Genomic DNA, 14,771 nt, shown 5'->3' with positions numbered 1-14,771 from the left:
CCGAATAATAATAACCTTAAGTTCAAATATCACTTAAGTCATATTCTCTAGTGATCATAATCTAAACTTTATATCATTCTATCACGTCCTTAATGATCATAATCTTAAGCTCTTGATATTATCCATTATACTCCACTCGATCACATCCTATTGATCATACATAAAATTTTGATATCACTTTATAATCTTAATGATCTTAAACCTAAGCTCTGATATTATTCTATCATATCCTATTCATTTATATCATTTATATCATAATCCCCAATGATTATAACCTAAGCTCTGATACCATAAAATATCACGTCCCAAATCCGGGACATAACACGGCCATGCTACCGAGGGATGGAGCTCACGATAACACGAAGTCAATCCATCATAATCATCTAAAATCTGTCAAATAAAAAGATTCAATTCTATTATTCATCAAATAATCGAACCAATATTGATTCAGAGCATCTAAATCCAAAAGCAAGTACCAACCCGAATCTCAACATTCATAAATAACTACAAATTCATGATTTTAAAATAAATTAAACTTTGGCTGCCAAATTTTCAAGCTTGCTATGCCGATCTTCAAGCTTGGATTCCTTGTGCCGATCCTAACCTTATTTCTGTTCAAACAAAAAGAAAACAAAAAGAATATGAGCTACATTAGCCCAGTAAGTAGAACTTGCACTTCCTTATCGGATCAAACATAAATTTTTCATGATAATGCAATATTTAAAAAATAACAGGTAATACAAAATAAAGTATTTTATAGAGCATATAACAAAATAAGTTATAAACTCATCATGCATGCATAAATCATGTATATTTCACAATCATGACTCGTAAATCATTTTCATCATGTATTCATGTCATGTTTCAAAATATTGCTCACAGATATTCGTGCTAAGGTCACTATTATACCTGTGACAGGGCCATGTTTCTTAATCGACGGAGTTCTTAATTCATGTGCCAACTTTATACCCGCTGGTAGGGCCATGTTTCATGTGGATGCTAGCTCCGGATGTCGACCTTCCCGAAGGGATTCATTCATAGCCATCTGAGAGCCTTTGAAATCATTATATCTTTTTCTTAAAGCATACATATACATAGATAGAAAAATAATGAAATTCATGCTTCATAATCATTCTATTTTCATAAGACATATTCATGAAATCAATGCTCATAATAAAACATGCTTTTTCATATCACATATATCGATCCTTATTTTATAAAAAATTATGATTTCATCAATAGCAATTCTTTGCATAAAAATATGATCATTTAAAAATAAATAAGGAGCATAAGATCTACTTATCTCGTTCATCTTAGATCTTCAGACTTCATTAGAAGAATCAGCTAATCCTATTTAAAAATATCAAATCATCATCAATTTCTATTTCATAAATATAATAAAATTAAATCATAAGGAAAGATGACCGTTGTCCGGATGTATCGGACCATCCAGATATCAGAGCAATTCAGAGTCTCTGATCTGAGTGACTTGATCAAGAAATCGTGAAGCACAGATCGAATTAAGATCAAGATCAATCAATAGGATTCTTTAATAATGAATTTGAAAGATCTTTGATATGATCAAATGAGGTTGACATACAGTACGGATATCAAAGCAACTTCGGATCATCTTGTTAGAGTCAATATGAACTCCTAAAAGATGAAGGCATGACTCGGTACAGGATTCATAGACCTTCTTAGGGAGAGAAAGTTGGTCATGAGAGAGAAAGTAGAGAGAGAAAGTGGAGAGAGAATCTTCGTATCCTTCAAAAGTGGCAATCATGATTGAGATCATCAGAGGTCATATTAGGGTGACTTAATATGGATTAACCATGATCGATGTTATCAATTTCGAATAAGGATCGGATCGGGATCCAATTCTGCACGAGCAATTTCAGGTCATCATATTTTCATTTCAAGTTTATCCTAGGATCTATGATGTAATCAGAGAGAGAGAATGATCCTAGAGAGATAAAATCCATAAAAAGAGATAAAATGGTCTAGAGAGAGAAAATAGAAAGAAAATCTAGAGAGAAAAAATGGAGAGAAAAAGTCCAATTCTAGAGAGAGAAAGACTTAAGAGAGAGATGGGAGAAACTTTCTCTCACATGTATTTATTATTATTTTATTTTTCTTTTTTTTTCTTTTTCTTTTTAGAGAGAGAAAATAGAGAGAGAAAGAGAGAGAAGAGAGAGAAAGAGGGAGAAAGAGGAGAGAGAGGAAATTTTTTTTCTCTTATTTTATTATTTTTTTTATTTTTTCTATTTTTCTATTTTGTATTTTCTTTTCTTTTCTTTTTCTTTTTCTTTTTTTTTTTCTTTTTCTTTTTTTCCTTTTTCTTTTCTTTTCTTTTCTTCTTCCTCTTCCTTCTTTTTTTCCTTTTTCTTTTCTTTTCTTTTCTTCTTCCTCTTCCTTCTTTTTTTCTTTTCTTCCCCCGGCCTCCCTTGGCTGAAACAGGGGAAGACCGTGAGGTCCCCCCCTCGGTGGCTCGGGCTCCAATGGGGTGGCGGCTTGGCCAGAGGTCCGGCAATGACGGCCGACCATGCGAATCCGGTCGGCGATGGGATTCGGCCGGCAGGCTTTTTTTTTTTTTCGAAAAACAGGAGATCCGTCCCCTTTCTTCATGATTTCCGACCATTAACCGGTCGCCGGTGGCCAAACGCTCAAGGAAAGAGAGAGAGAGATGAGGGTCCGGTCTCGGGGATGAGACGCCGCAACCAGCGACGCTGGTGATCGAAAAAGAGAGGAAAAAGTTTCGGCTAAACAGGGGTTTCATGTTTCATGGGTTTTCTGGTGATCCCGATGGCCTGCGAGGAGTCATGAAGCTATGGGAAGGAGGGGAAGGAAGAGAAGAAGGAGGGTCGGAGCTTACCTTCGACGCCGGTGAGGTTTTTCGGCAAGAAATTTGGACGGGCACAGGTTGGGTCTCCATGGTGATTTTCCGGCGATTGTCGCCGACTGGGTTTCGAGTCTTTGGTGAGAAAGAGAGAGGAGGGTTCTCCTCTTTAAATAGAGCCAGAGGGGGGCTCTTTCCGACTCCGATTGGGAGCCGATGAGAGGAGGAAGAAGACTCCCGAAGGAGTCTTCTCTCCTGTTTTCTTTTGTTTGTTTTTTTTTTTATTTTTTATTTGGGCTCTGTGGCTGGTTTTGGGCCCATTGGACCGGGTTATCACAATAACAATAATCTTCGATCAATTTGTTTCATCACTTTTACCTAAAAAAAAAAAAGGAAAAGAAACTGTGTCATTACTATGAGAGAATAATATCCAATTCCAACAATTATAACAATCTACAATTAAAAAAAGGCATGCGAGATCCACCCGATCCATTTCCATCACTTTGGCATGCTCAACCAGATAATGCAAGAACAATGACACGAGGAAAATGAAGGAATGGCTTGAGCTCTCAGTGTAAAAGTTATCACTTGGCGCATGCATAGGACATACAGAGTTAAAGAATATTAAAATTTTAATTTATTAAACAATTTACTGTTACATGGGTTTTGCCATATTTATGTTCATTAGACATGTAGATTTTATGGACTTATATTTTTGAATGAACATATCATGTTAAATAATTGACGAAGAGCATGAGAAGCATCGACCATGCATGTAGAGATACAATCAAGTCCAAATCTGAGCATGCTCCACTTGGATCCAATACGATTACATTCTTGATCATTTTGGGTCCAGGCTTAACCCATTGAATGATAGGTTGGCAGGGGTTGAGCTTATGAAAACAAAATTAGATTCAATATTCTATTCATGTTTGGTCAAGATCAAGTATTACTTGAGAAAAAGCCAAAATATGCAATATCGGAATTGGGTAGGGTTGCATTGCAGTTCTAGTCAAGCATTACCAGGTTTGAATAAAACTAAAGAGATTCCAAATTTAAATATGAATTTGGGAATATTTTATATTTTAATAAACAGTTGATAGATTTGGAAATATCGTAGAAAAAGCATCCACTGAAAGAAACAATAAACATTTAAACCTGCAATTCTACTATTTTCTTCCAATAATGCGCCTCCTCTAAAACCATCACTTATAGAGAAATCGATAGCCATTACCTCCTTGATTCAGTACTAAATTGTGAATTTTTTATGCAATAAGAATAATGCTTTTCCAAACTAGAGACGGATCTCACGAATTTCATAATAAAATAATATAAACCAGTTAAGAATGCACAATTCATATCAAAAGACTATTCTCCATGTGGCATGCAGTGGTTGGCTACTCAATGGAGGGCTACAGGCTGCTCCATACGTGACTCATAATCGATATGAGATTAAAGAAGCTCTCTCTACATCACAACACAACTCTCTAGTTAAGAGAGAGTATGTATGGATAGAAGATATTCTCAGAGACGACGTCAATATTGTGGTCATGGGTCATAAAGAAGCCCTCTCTACATCACAACACAACTCTCCAGTCAAGAGAGAGTATGTGTGGATAGAAGGCATTCTCAGAGACGGCACCAATGTTGTGATCATGAGTTAAGGGATCGAATGGTTCAGATAATTGGCTTATGCCTCCACTTCCGCATATTTGAGGTATTGTTCATTTTGACTCATAATCATTTTTAGGTTTCAGTGAGTCTTAAGCTTCAATAGACTTTTAATTTCAATGGGCTTTGATCATTTAGAGTCTCACAATTTTGTCCTTTAAAAGACGTCTCATGTTGGAAAAAAAGGTTCCAGTCCATATAAGTCATATTTCTTCTTGACTTATAACTGATGTGGGATTAAAGAAGTTCTCTCTATACCACAGCACTATATTTTATGTAAAATAACATTGCTTCTTTGATATGTCCATAAATCATCAATAAAATAATATCTCTAAAATTAACTTATTATGTTAATTAAAAATAATTTAAATAATAACAGCTTTAATATATAAATATTTTTTATTAGTATTCTCATCGTATGTAATAATTAGTCACTACATCTGGGACCACGAGTTTTCTGGCCACATCTCATGGGTGAGATATATATGGCCTAAATACGACAACTTGCAACATAGTCCTAACATAATTTTTAGAATCTATTTGGCTATTTATATAAGTTTGGACTAAAAATTTTATAAAATTTATAAATTAAGCCATCTATTTAAGCATGGCCCTGTATCAAGTAAACTTTGTCTGCCCGAGGAAAAAGACCTCTAAATATTAGGATTTGATTTAGGTTTCAATAGATTTTTAGAAAATACAAGCTAAATAGATTAATAAGTTCGATTCCCACAAAATTTTCAGTTCAATCACATAGAAATATCTAAATAGATTTATATTAATTTTAAGCCTTCCTACATAATTAAAGAAAAGATAATGGCTATTATGACCAATTTTTTGGTAGTACAGTGGCTTGATATAATATAAATGATGATGATTATTTGATGTACATTGTTTTTTCAAAATAATATTTACTTTCATAATCAATTTTTTTAAAAATTTTCGGTTGAAAAAACTTGTACAACTTAAAAAAAATAAAAATAAATTACAAATTTTTTTTTGAGATTTATATTTATTATATTTATATTCAATAATTTTCAAAACCTACCCTTCATCCTTCATCTTTGAGATATAACAACATTGTTCAAATCATTTCAAAAATATTAAATAATCAAATTATTTTTTATTATAAATTAGTGAAAAAAAAAGCCATCTCAACCTTTTTGTTCACCGATGGTAAGTAGCCTTCTGCAGAGGCAGATAAAGCTACAATGCAAACACTCTTAGGCCTCTCCTATTTGATTTTCAGGTGAATACGATCACATAGTCCTTGACACCGCCCCTAGACTCGGAATTTGCTGCCCCACCAGCATCCTATTACCACCACAAGTCTTTGCTCACCCCGCTCTTCTTCCGCCACCTCTCTGACTACCGAAGGCTGCAGTGGCCTTCCCACCATCCACACTCACCCTATCGAATCCCCCTCCCGTCATTGAAGTGGATGCTACTTCCAAATCCACTACAGTCTCCACCGATGATGTTGTGGTAAATCCCTCATCTTCCTCTAGGGATTTCTTAGAGCTATTACACCATTTCCACCACCATTAATTGCTAACCCTCCACATCCAATTGACTCCTAAAACCCGGTGGTTATCATGGTGCTTTCGGCCATCTCTCCCATGATTGAAGCATCATCTTTTCCTCCTCTCACCGCTGACGACTCCTTATCATTCAGAAAAGATTTGGAATTGTTGGAGAATACCCACCGACCGACCGACCGATGGCCGGAGGGACCGACCGACCGACTTACGGCCGGAGGGACCGACCGACCGATTGACAGTCGGACCGACCGACTGACGCCATCACCGGCCCATCATCGGCTTACGACCGACTGAGGATATGTCGGGCGCACCCTTTCCGATCGACTGAACCGGGAGGTCTGATGGCCGACTCACATAAAACTCGCCGACCGACGGAGGAGCCCGACGCCACTCGGCTGGCTACCGACCTAGGGTCGGTCGACTCCCCTGGTCGCCGTACAACCGTCAGACCTCGTCAGTTCTGACAGCAGCATGCGGCGCTGCCACTTAGGGGCATTGTCCCGCCTAGGGCATTGTCAACTCTGGTGATTTGACAGCCCCACGGCGACGTGACGTTTTCACGGCGACTCTGACAGTCTACAGTGAGTTGACAGTTCCTCACTTGTCTGCGCCATTAATGACGGCGTCATACCGTGCTCCACTATATAAATCGGGGAAGGCAACAGTGCAAGGGTTCCGCTCCCCCTCCATTCTCGCCTTCGAAACCACAGGCTCGCTCCTCTCTCCCTCTCTCTCGCTCGATCGAGCTCTCTGTCTTCATTTCACTGTTTCCCAGTCACCTCTCTGACTTGACCGTCGGAGGGTCCCCGCCGGAGCCGCCTTCGGTCAGTGTGGATTTCTCATTTTTGCAGGTGCACGTTCCCCGGCGATCGGACGACGAGGCGATTGGCCGCAACAGATTGACGCGCCAGGTAGGGGGACAGAATGACAAAAACAAGAGCCCAACGATCGAGGATCACCGGATCGGCGAGGCGCTCTTCCCGCCGGGAAGAGGCCTCCCCGCCATCGCCGGCGGTGGAGCCCAGCTCTCCACACCCCACGGTGACCACGGAGGCGCAGATCGCGGCCATCGTACGGCAGATGACTGTACTGACGGACGCAGTCAAGGGCCTCCAGCAACAACCAGCGGCCCGTCCGATGCCCTCCAGGAGCAGCCGCCGACGACCGCGCCGATCCCTGTCGCCTCCGCACGAGCGCCCTCAACAGCGCTCCCGCGGAGAAGGGGAGGAGCGGCCCTGGCGTGATGACCGACGGTCCCAACAGCCCTCTCTTTCCCCGTTGGAACGGGCAAGGAAGGAGAAACGACCGCGCACGCCGTCGGCCTCCCTTTCGGAATCTTCTGGAGACTCCACTCCTGGGGTCTCCCAGCATCGACGAGCGGACGACTAAGAGTGCCGGTTCGAGGAAATCGACCGCCGACTCGCGCAGTTGCAGATGGACGGCCAGAAGTCCTTGAACGACGTCGACTTCCAGACCGCCCAACCTCTCTCCCGACTGGTCCTCGACGAACCGATTCTCAGTCGGTTCAAGATGCCGCACGTGGAGCCATACGACGGCTCCACCGACCCAGTCGACCACCTCGAGAGCTATAAAGCTCTCATGACGATTCAAGGGGCAACCGACGCTCTTTTTTGCATCGGCTTCCCCGCCACACTCTGCAAGGCTGTCAGGGCCTGGTACTCCGGTCTTCGATTGGAAAGTATCCACTCCTTCGGGCAGCTCGAGCACTCGTTCGTGGCCCACTTCAGCACCAGTCGAAAGCCACCGCGAACGTCGGACAGCCTTTTCTCCCTCAAACAAGAGGAAAATGAGATGCTCCGACACTTCGTGGCGCGATTCAACACGGCCACGCTTGAGGTCCGGGACCTCAACGAAGACATGGCTATCTCAGCCATGAAACGGGGCCTGAGGGCGTCCCGATTCACTTACTCTTTGGACAAGACCCTCCCCCGGATGTATGCCGAGCTACTGGAGCGCGCATACAAGTACATACGCACGGACGAAGGAGCGTCCGACCGACGCTTGGCCGAGCCCAGAGGCCCGAAAGAGAAGCGGAGGAAAGGTCGGGAGCCCGCCGAACCCAGCAGGCCCCCGACCGATAGTCGGGTCTCCCCACCCCGACGAACCCAAAAATCACCCCGGCAACAAACTCTGAGGCCGGCACGCCCCAGGTATGACTCCTACACTCCTCTCTCCGCTCCTCGTGTACAGATTCTAATGGAGATCGAGGGGGAAGAATACCTGCGACGGCCTCCGCCTTTGAAGGCAAAAGGCCTCGACCGACGGAAGTACTGTCGATTTCACCGAGGCCATGGCCACAACACCGAGCAGTGCATCCAGCTGAAGGATGAGATCAAAGCTCTCATCCGCCGGGGGTATCTCGGCAAATTTCGGAAGGGTCCGCCGACCCAACCAGTTGCCGATCGACGACCCCAGCCGACTGAAGAAGCGGCGAACAATCAGCCGACGACCGGAGTCATCAACATGATCTCCAAGCGGCTGGGCCCGGGGACATCTGCGGGAGGGGAGCCGACGAAAAAGCCGTGCCCGGACGACGTAATCACCTTTACGGAGGACGACGTTCGGGGCATCCAAACTCCCCATGACTATACTGTTGTTGTGTCGGCGACAATAGCAAATTATGATGTAAAACGAATTTTTGTTGATAATGGAAGTTCGACAAATATTTTGTTTTACTCGACCTTCTTCCGGATGCAACTGTCAACTGACCGACTTAAGAGGGTCTCCATGCCCTTGATCGGCTTTGTCGGAGACGCTGTCACGACAGAGGGAGAAATTACCCTGCCCGTGACGGCCGGCACCGAACCACGGCAGAGCACGGTCCACCTAACTTTCGCGGTCGTCCAAGTTCCTTCGGCCTACAACGCCACCCTTATGGACGGGAGTTGACACTCCTTCGACGATCGACGATACATCGGACCCTTACAAGGACCGATGCACCCTTATGGACGGGAGTTGACGCTCTTTCGACGATCGACGATACATCGGACCCTTACAAGGACCGATGCACCCTTATGGATGGGAGTTGACGCTCCTTCGACAATCGACGATACATCGGACCCTTACAAGGACCGATGCATCCTTATGGACGGGAGTTGACACTCCTTCGACGATCGACGATACATCGGACCCTTACAAGGACCGATGCACCCATATGGACGGGAGTTACACTCCTTCGACCTTCGACGACACATCGGACTCTTAAGAGGACCGACGCGTCTACATTGACGGGAGTTGACACTCCTTCTACGGTCGAACTTCCGGGCCAAACCGTCAGCTAACAAGCCGATCGGGCCCCGACCAAAGAGAGACGAAAAGCCTACGCGACTGACGTCGCGACTCCCGACCAGGCTATGGCCGGTTGAAGGATATTCGGCTTACCACCGTCTATCGCACAACGCGACCTTAGTCGCATCCACGACTTGCCGACCGAGCCACGGCCGGCCGGACGATATTCGGCTTACCACCGTATATCGAAAGACACAGAATGAATACCCGACGCAAGAGTATCGGGATCCGACTTATTGTCGTCCCCCCGACACTGCGTCGGACGACATTCGACTGAACGCGTCAGTGGAAGCCCGACTACCGAACCTTTGCCAGGTTCAGTCGGCTCCCGACTCAACAGACGCGCCCGACTGACGACCTTGACTATCAGAAGCCGATCCAAAGTCGGGACTTACCCCTCCTTCGTAGCGGCACGAGTTGCCGAACGTCTTACCGACTTATGTGAGTTAGCGACTTACATAAGTTAGTGACTCACTAAAGCATTCAACTACACATTTGAAAGAAATAGACAAAGAAAAAATGGAAGAAGTTTTCATTCAAAGTTGAAAGAAAGTGTACAAAGTCAGGTCGAAGCCCGAATACAAATATCTCGAAAAAATAGAAGAAGCAAAGGAAAGTCGGCAAGGCCCGGTCACCCTTCTGAGTCGATCTCCTCGACCGACGGAAGATCGGGGATGACTGGTGTGTCGGCTACGATCGGAGCAGGGTCGATGGCTGAAGCTGGTCCTTCGGTCGGCGGGGGATTGGCCGTCGGTGCCGCTTGCTCCAGGACGGCTTCCTCCGCAGCGACGACGCCTCCCGATGGCTGGTCAGCCATCTCCTCGGTGGCTTCCTCCTCGGCCCCCGGTGGGACGATGCTGCTGAGGTCCAGCTTCGGGTACAAGGCCCGGACCGCGTCCCGACCGTCCTCGTACCCCACACGATACGAGGCGAAGCCCGACTCGAGCATCTCCTCCCGATACTGGTCGGAGGCCCAGAAGTCTTCCACCGTCCGGTCGGCCGACTCCTTCGCCGACCTTGCCTCTTCTTCCGCCCAGCCGAGCGAGTCCTTCGCCGACTCCGCCTCCGCCTTTACTATGTCGGCGTCGGCCTGGGCGATCGAAAGCTCCTCCTCAGCCTTGGCGAGCTTCTCCAGGCTCACCCGGAGCTGCTCGCGCTCGCCTTGGAGTTCGGCGGCAACGCCGTCCCGTTCGTGCCGAAGACGACGCACGGCCCGGCCCTTGTGTCTGGCCTCCTTTTTGGCCGACCTTAGCTCGAACCCAAGCCGGGAGACCTCGTCTACTAACTTGGCCTCCCGGTCGGCCGACTGCTGAAGATGGTCGACCAACATTGCCTTCTCGGCTTCGGCCGCCGCCGACCTCTCCTTCCATGTCGCCCGGACGTTACCAAACCTTCGGTATCCGGCCTCGAGCTCCGACATTGTGTAGATCAACTGCCGTTGCAAATGCTTCGTCAGGGTCACATAATGGAAAAAATTTTTTCTAAGGAAAAAGAAGGTGATACAAAACTTACCTCGACCATGGTCAGGTAGAACCTGGACAGCATCTCGGTCACTTGTCGAGACCTCAGTGACTCCACGTCGGCCGGGAGTAGGATCCCCTGGCACAACCTCCTCGCCAGGTTGTGGTCGGCCAACGCCGACGCCCCTTCGGGGAACTGTGCGCTGGGCGGCACAGATCGGCTCCCCGACCTTGTTTCGTCCGCGGGGTCCATCGGGGCTTTCCCTCGATCGGCCGCCCCGACCGACGGAACCGGCAGCGAGGGGATGCTCGAAGTAGAACCAGCACCCCCCGCTGCGGCCACGGACGCCGCCGGATGATGTTCGGTTTCCCGAACGACATCCGGCTCCGCCGCCTCTGGTGATGCCGCCGACGTTCCTTCGGCCGCTTCTTCCACCGGCCTCTCCTCCGTACGCGCCGCCGGAGCCGCGAGCGCGATGACGGGCTCTGACTGATCGGTCATCGATGCTTCGACGATCGACGCCGCTGGAGCAGGCCTCTTCGGAGGGCGTGAAGGACCGGCCCTCGATGCTGGCCTCTTCCTTGTCGCGAATTGCCGAATCTCAGCATCTGTCGGCCGCATTCTTGGAGGTGTCCCTGCGATACCGACAAAGGTGTTAATTAAAGAATCGGACTAAGGGCCGGATGAAAAGGAGATCGGGAGATCGGGCGATACCTAGTCGGGGGACCAAGCTTAAGCCGGCGTCATAGAGAGCTTGTTCGGTAACAAGCTCCCTCTGCTTCGGGACCGACATATCTTTTAGTCGGTGGAAGTCCTCCCGGTCATCCGCTTCCACCCGGCTGTTGTCATTGGCTTCAGTTCGGGGCACGCCCCAGTGAGAAGGAAAGCCCCAGGAAGATGGAGAAGAAACAAAGAAAAACTGGTTCTTCCACCCATGGATGGACGATGGAAGACCAGTGATAAAGGAAAGGCCCTTCCGGGGGTTGAAGAGCCACCACCCTCGGGCTTTAGGGTGGGGTCAGAGCACAAAGAAGGCCCGAAAGAGAGAAATGTGAGGGTTGGTCAGCAAGAGCTGACACAACAACGCAAAACTGATTATGAGACGGACGGAGTTCGGCGCTAGTTGCGCCGGACAGAGTCCGTAATAGTTCAGAAGATTCCGGACGAACTCCAGAATCGGGAGCCGAAGACCCGCGCGAAGGTCCTCGACGTACAGTGCCAGCTGGCCGGGCGGAGGGCTGTTAACCCGACCGCTGGCCCCTGGGGCGGACAGTTGAAACTGCTCCGGGATGCAATACTGCTCCCGAAGCCGATCAACATTCGGCCCCGAAAGCGAGGAAACCTCAACTTCCGGAGTCGACCGGGAGTCATCAGTCGGATTCCCCGACCGAGCTCCCTGAGTCGGATTCCTGGCCATTGTACCGGAACCGAATAAGAAAGAAGCAGAGGCGAAGAAGAAGAAGAGGAGGACGAAGGGGAGACCACGAACCGGAGGAACACTTCTGGAAGCAAGAAAGCTCTGCCCGCGACGACTGAGAAATCGCCCGGACAGAGTTTCGGCAGCAAAGTGGCGATAGTGGGGTCTTGGGTCCGAGAGGTCCTATATATATAGGCCCGTCCGACGGCCAAGATGACTCCGCGCCGACCGAAGCTCCGTGGATGTGCGACACGTGGCGGCCTCCGGGTGGCTTGAGGATTCGGCGCGCCCCGTCCCGGGACGGCCGCACCGCCCATATTAAATGCGGGGGGCGCCGGCCAACCACCTTCAACACGCGGCACGCGGAGACGCGGTTCCGCATTTATGCGCCCGCGCCGATTTGCGTTCCCGATGGGACGCCTGACAGCGCCCCGCGCTCCCACGATCGGCGCCGGATATCCAGTCGTCTGACACCGTATCGTCCGACGCCCGATCCCCTGACACCGACGTAACGTCTGACGACGACAAGACGTGACGTCTGACACCTGACGCCGACGTGACTTCTGACACCGACTAGATGTCCAAATCGCTTGGCATTTATGAGACGCCTGACATCGGATCAACCCGCGGTACGGTCGGAATCTGGCATACGACGAATCCACTCCTGTTCGCCCAGGGTTGCTGTCCAAATAAAAGCATCGGCCAGCTCACCGTCCGACTTAGGAGTGGAGGGGGGCAACTGTTGGGGAATACCCACCGACCGACCGACCGATGGCCGGAGGGACCGACCGACCGACTTACGGCCGGAGGGACCGACCGACCGACTTACGGCCGGAGGGACCGACCGACCGATTGACAGTCGGACCGACCGACTGACGCCATCACCGGCCCATCATCGGCTTACGACCGACTGAGGATATGTCGGGCGCACCCTTCCCGACCGACTGAGCCGGAAGGTCTGATGGCCGACTCACATAAAACTCGCCGACCGACGGAGGAGCCCGACGCCACTCGTCTAGCTACCGACCTAGGGTCGGTCGACTCCCCTGGTCGCCGTACAACTGCCAGACCTCGTCAGTTCTGACAGCAGCATGCGGCGCTGCCACCTAGGGGCATTGTCCCGCCTAGGGCATTGTCAACCCTGGTGATTTGACAGCCCCACAGCAACGTGACGTTTTCACGGCGACTCTGACAGTCTACAGTGAGTTGACAGTTCCTCACTTGTCTGCGCCATTAATGACGGCGCCATACTGTGCTCCACTATATAAATCGGAGAAGGCAACAGTACAAGGGATCCGCTCCCCCTCCATTCTCGCCTTCGAAACCACAGACTCGCTCCTCTCTCCCTCTCTCTCGTTCGATCGAGCTCTCTGTCTTCATTTCACGGTTGCCCAGTTACCTCTCTGACTTGATCGTCGGAGGATCCCCATCGGAGCTGCCTTCGGTCAGTATGGACTTTTCGTTTTTGCAGATGCACGTTCTCCGACGATCGAACGACGAGATGATTGGCCGCAACAGGAATCACCAGTCACGACCTTATTCGCCTCAATCTCAGTAACCACCTCATTATTGTCCAAATCGGAGGTGCGGGCAGCGATGGTGGCTGGAAGATCATCAGCGACAGGGGTCTTGAGGCGGGTGAGGCTGAAGTTGGTGATCTTGATGGAGAGGTAAGCATCGAGGAGAATGTTGCTGGGCTTGATGTTGCCATGGATGACCAAGGGGTTGCACGTGAAGTGGAGGAATTGGAGGCCACGGACGATGTCAAGCGCCACCAAGAATTGGCGGCCCTAGCCCATGAGCTCTAGGCACCGCCGGTCAAGCAGGATGCTGGAGGCTCCCATTGTGCATCAGCTCGCATACTAGGAGTAGCCTCTATCCTGTCCCGACGCGGCCAGTTGAGGCCTCCTTCTCTTCCGCCTCCAGCCACTGCCGACGGTGCTGCTCGTCGAAGCTGCAGTTGCCGAGGGGAGCCACCATCCATCCGCAATCCAAGGAGGATCCGATGGCAAGCATCATGTCGGCGAGGGCAAGCTCATTTTGGAACCCCCGCTCCCCTGGAAGGAGAACGGTGATCTCCTGGTCAGAGGGGAGGGCAATGTGCGCGGAATACGACGCCAAACCGGCCCTGGTCAAGTTTGTGGGAGGGGGAGAAAGAGGCGGTGGTGTGGCAGAGGTGGGAGTAGGCAAATCGGCGGAGGGGTTCCAGATCGGAGAGGCATGGCGGGGACGACGGGGTGGTGAGTGCTTCGTTACGGAAACCATGGGAACTAGGATGGGGCACCTGGGTCATTTCATATAAATTTCTCTTTTATTCTGAGTAATATCGTACAAATGTCTATTGAAAGTCATTTTGATCACGTCATAAAAGTTTTATTACATGCCACTTAAATTTTATTTAAGATTAACAGATTTCCTAATGGTATGGATTATACTATAGACTCAACGTCAACATGAAGAGGATAGGTGTAGGTTTTTAAAACTATCGGAGATAAGTATACTTTCGGCTTAATCTTAAGAAAATTATTATAATTTA

General features: G+C 48.6%; 1 pseudogene; it reads right to left on the bottom strand.

The window, feature by feature from the left end:
* Positions 1-5,752: 5,752 nt before the first annotated feature.
* Positions 5,753-14,528, bottom strand: LOC105056111 (uncharacterized; annotated as a pseudogene).
* Between the last annotated feature and the right edge of the window lie 243 nt (positions 14,529-14,771).

This window comes from Elaeis guineensis, chromosome 13 (genome assembly GCF_000442705.2).
Source record: "Elaeis guineensis isolate ETL-2024a chromosome 13, EG11, whole genome shotgun sequence".
NCBI lineage: Eukaryota > Viridiplantae > Streptophyta > Magnoliopsida > Arecales > Arecaceae > Elaeis > Elaeis guineensis.
The sequence above is the reverse complement of the archived record's forward strand: the minus strand, read 5'-3'. Positions and strand labels throughout refer to the sequence as shown.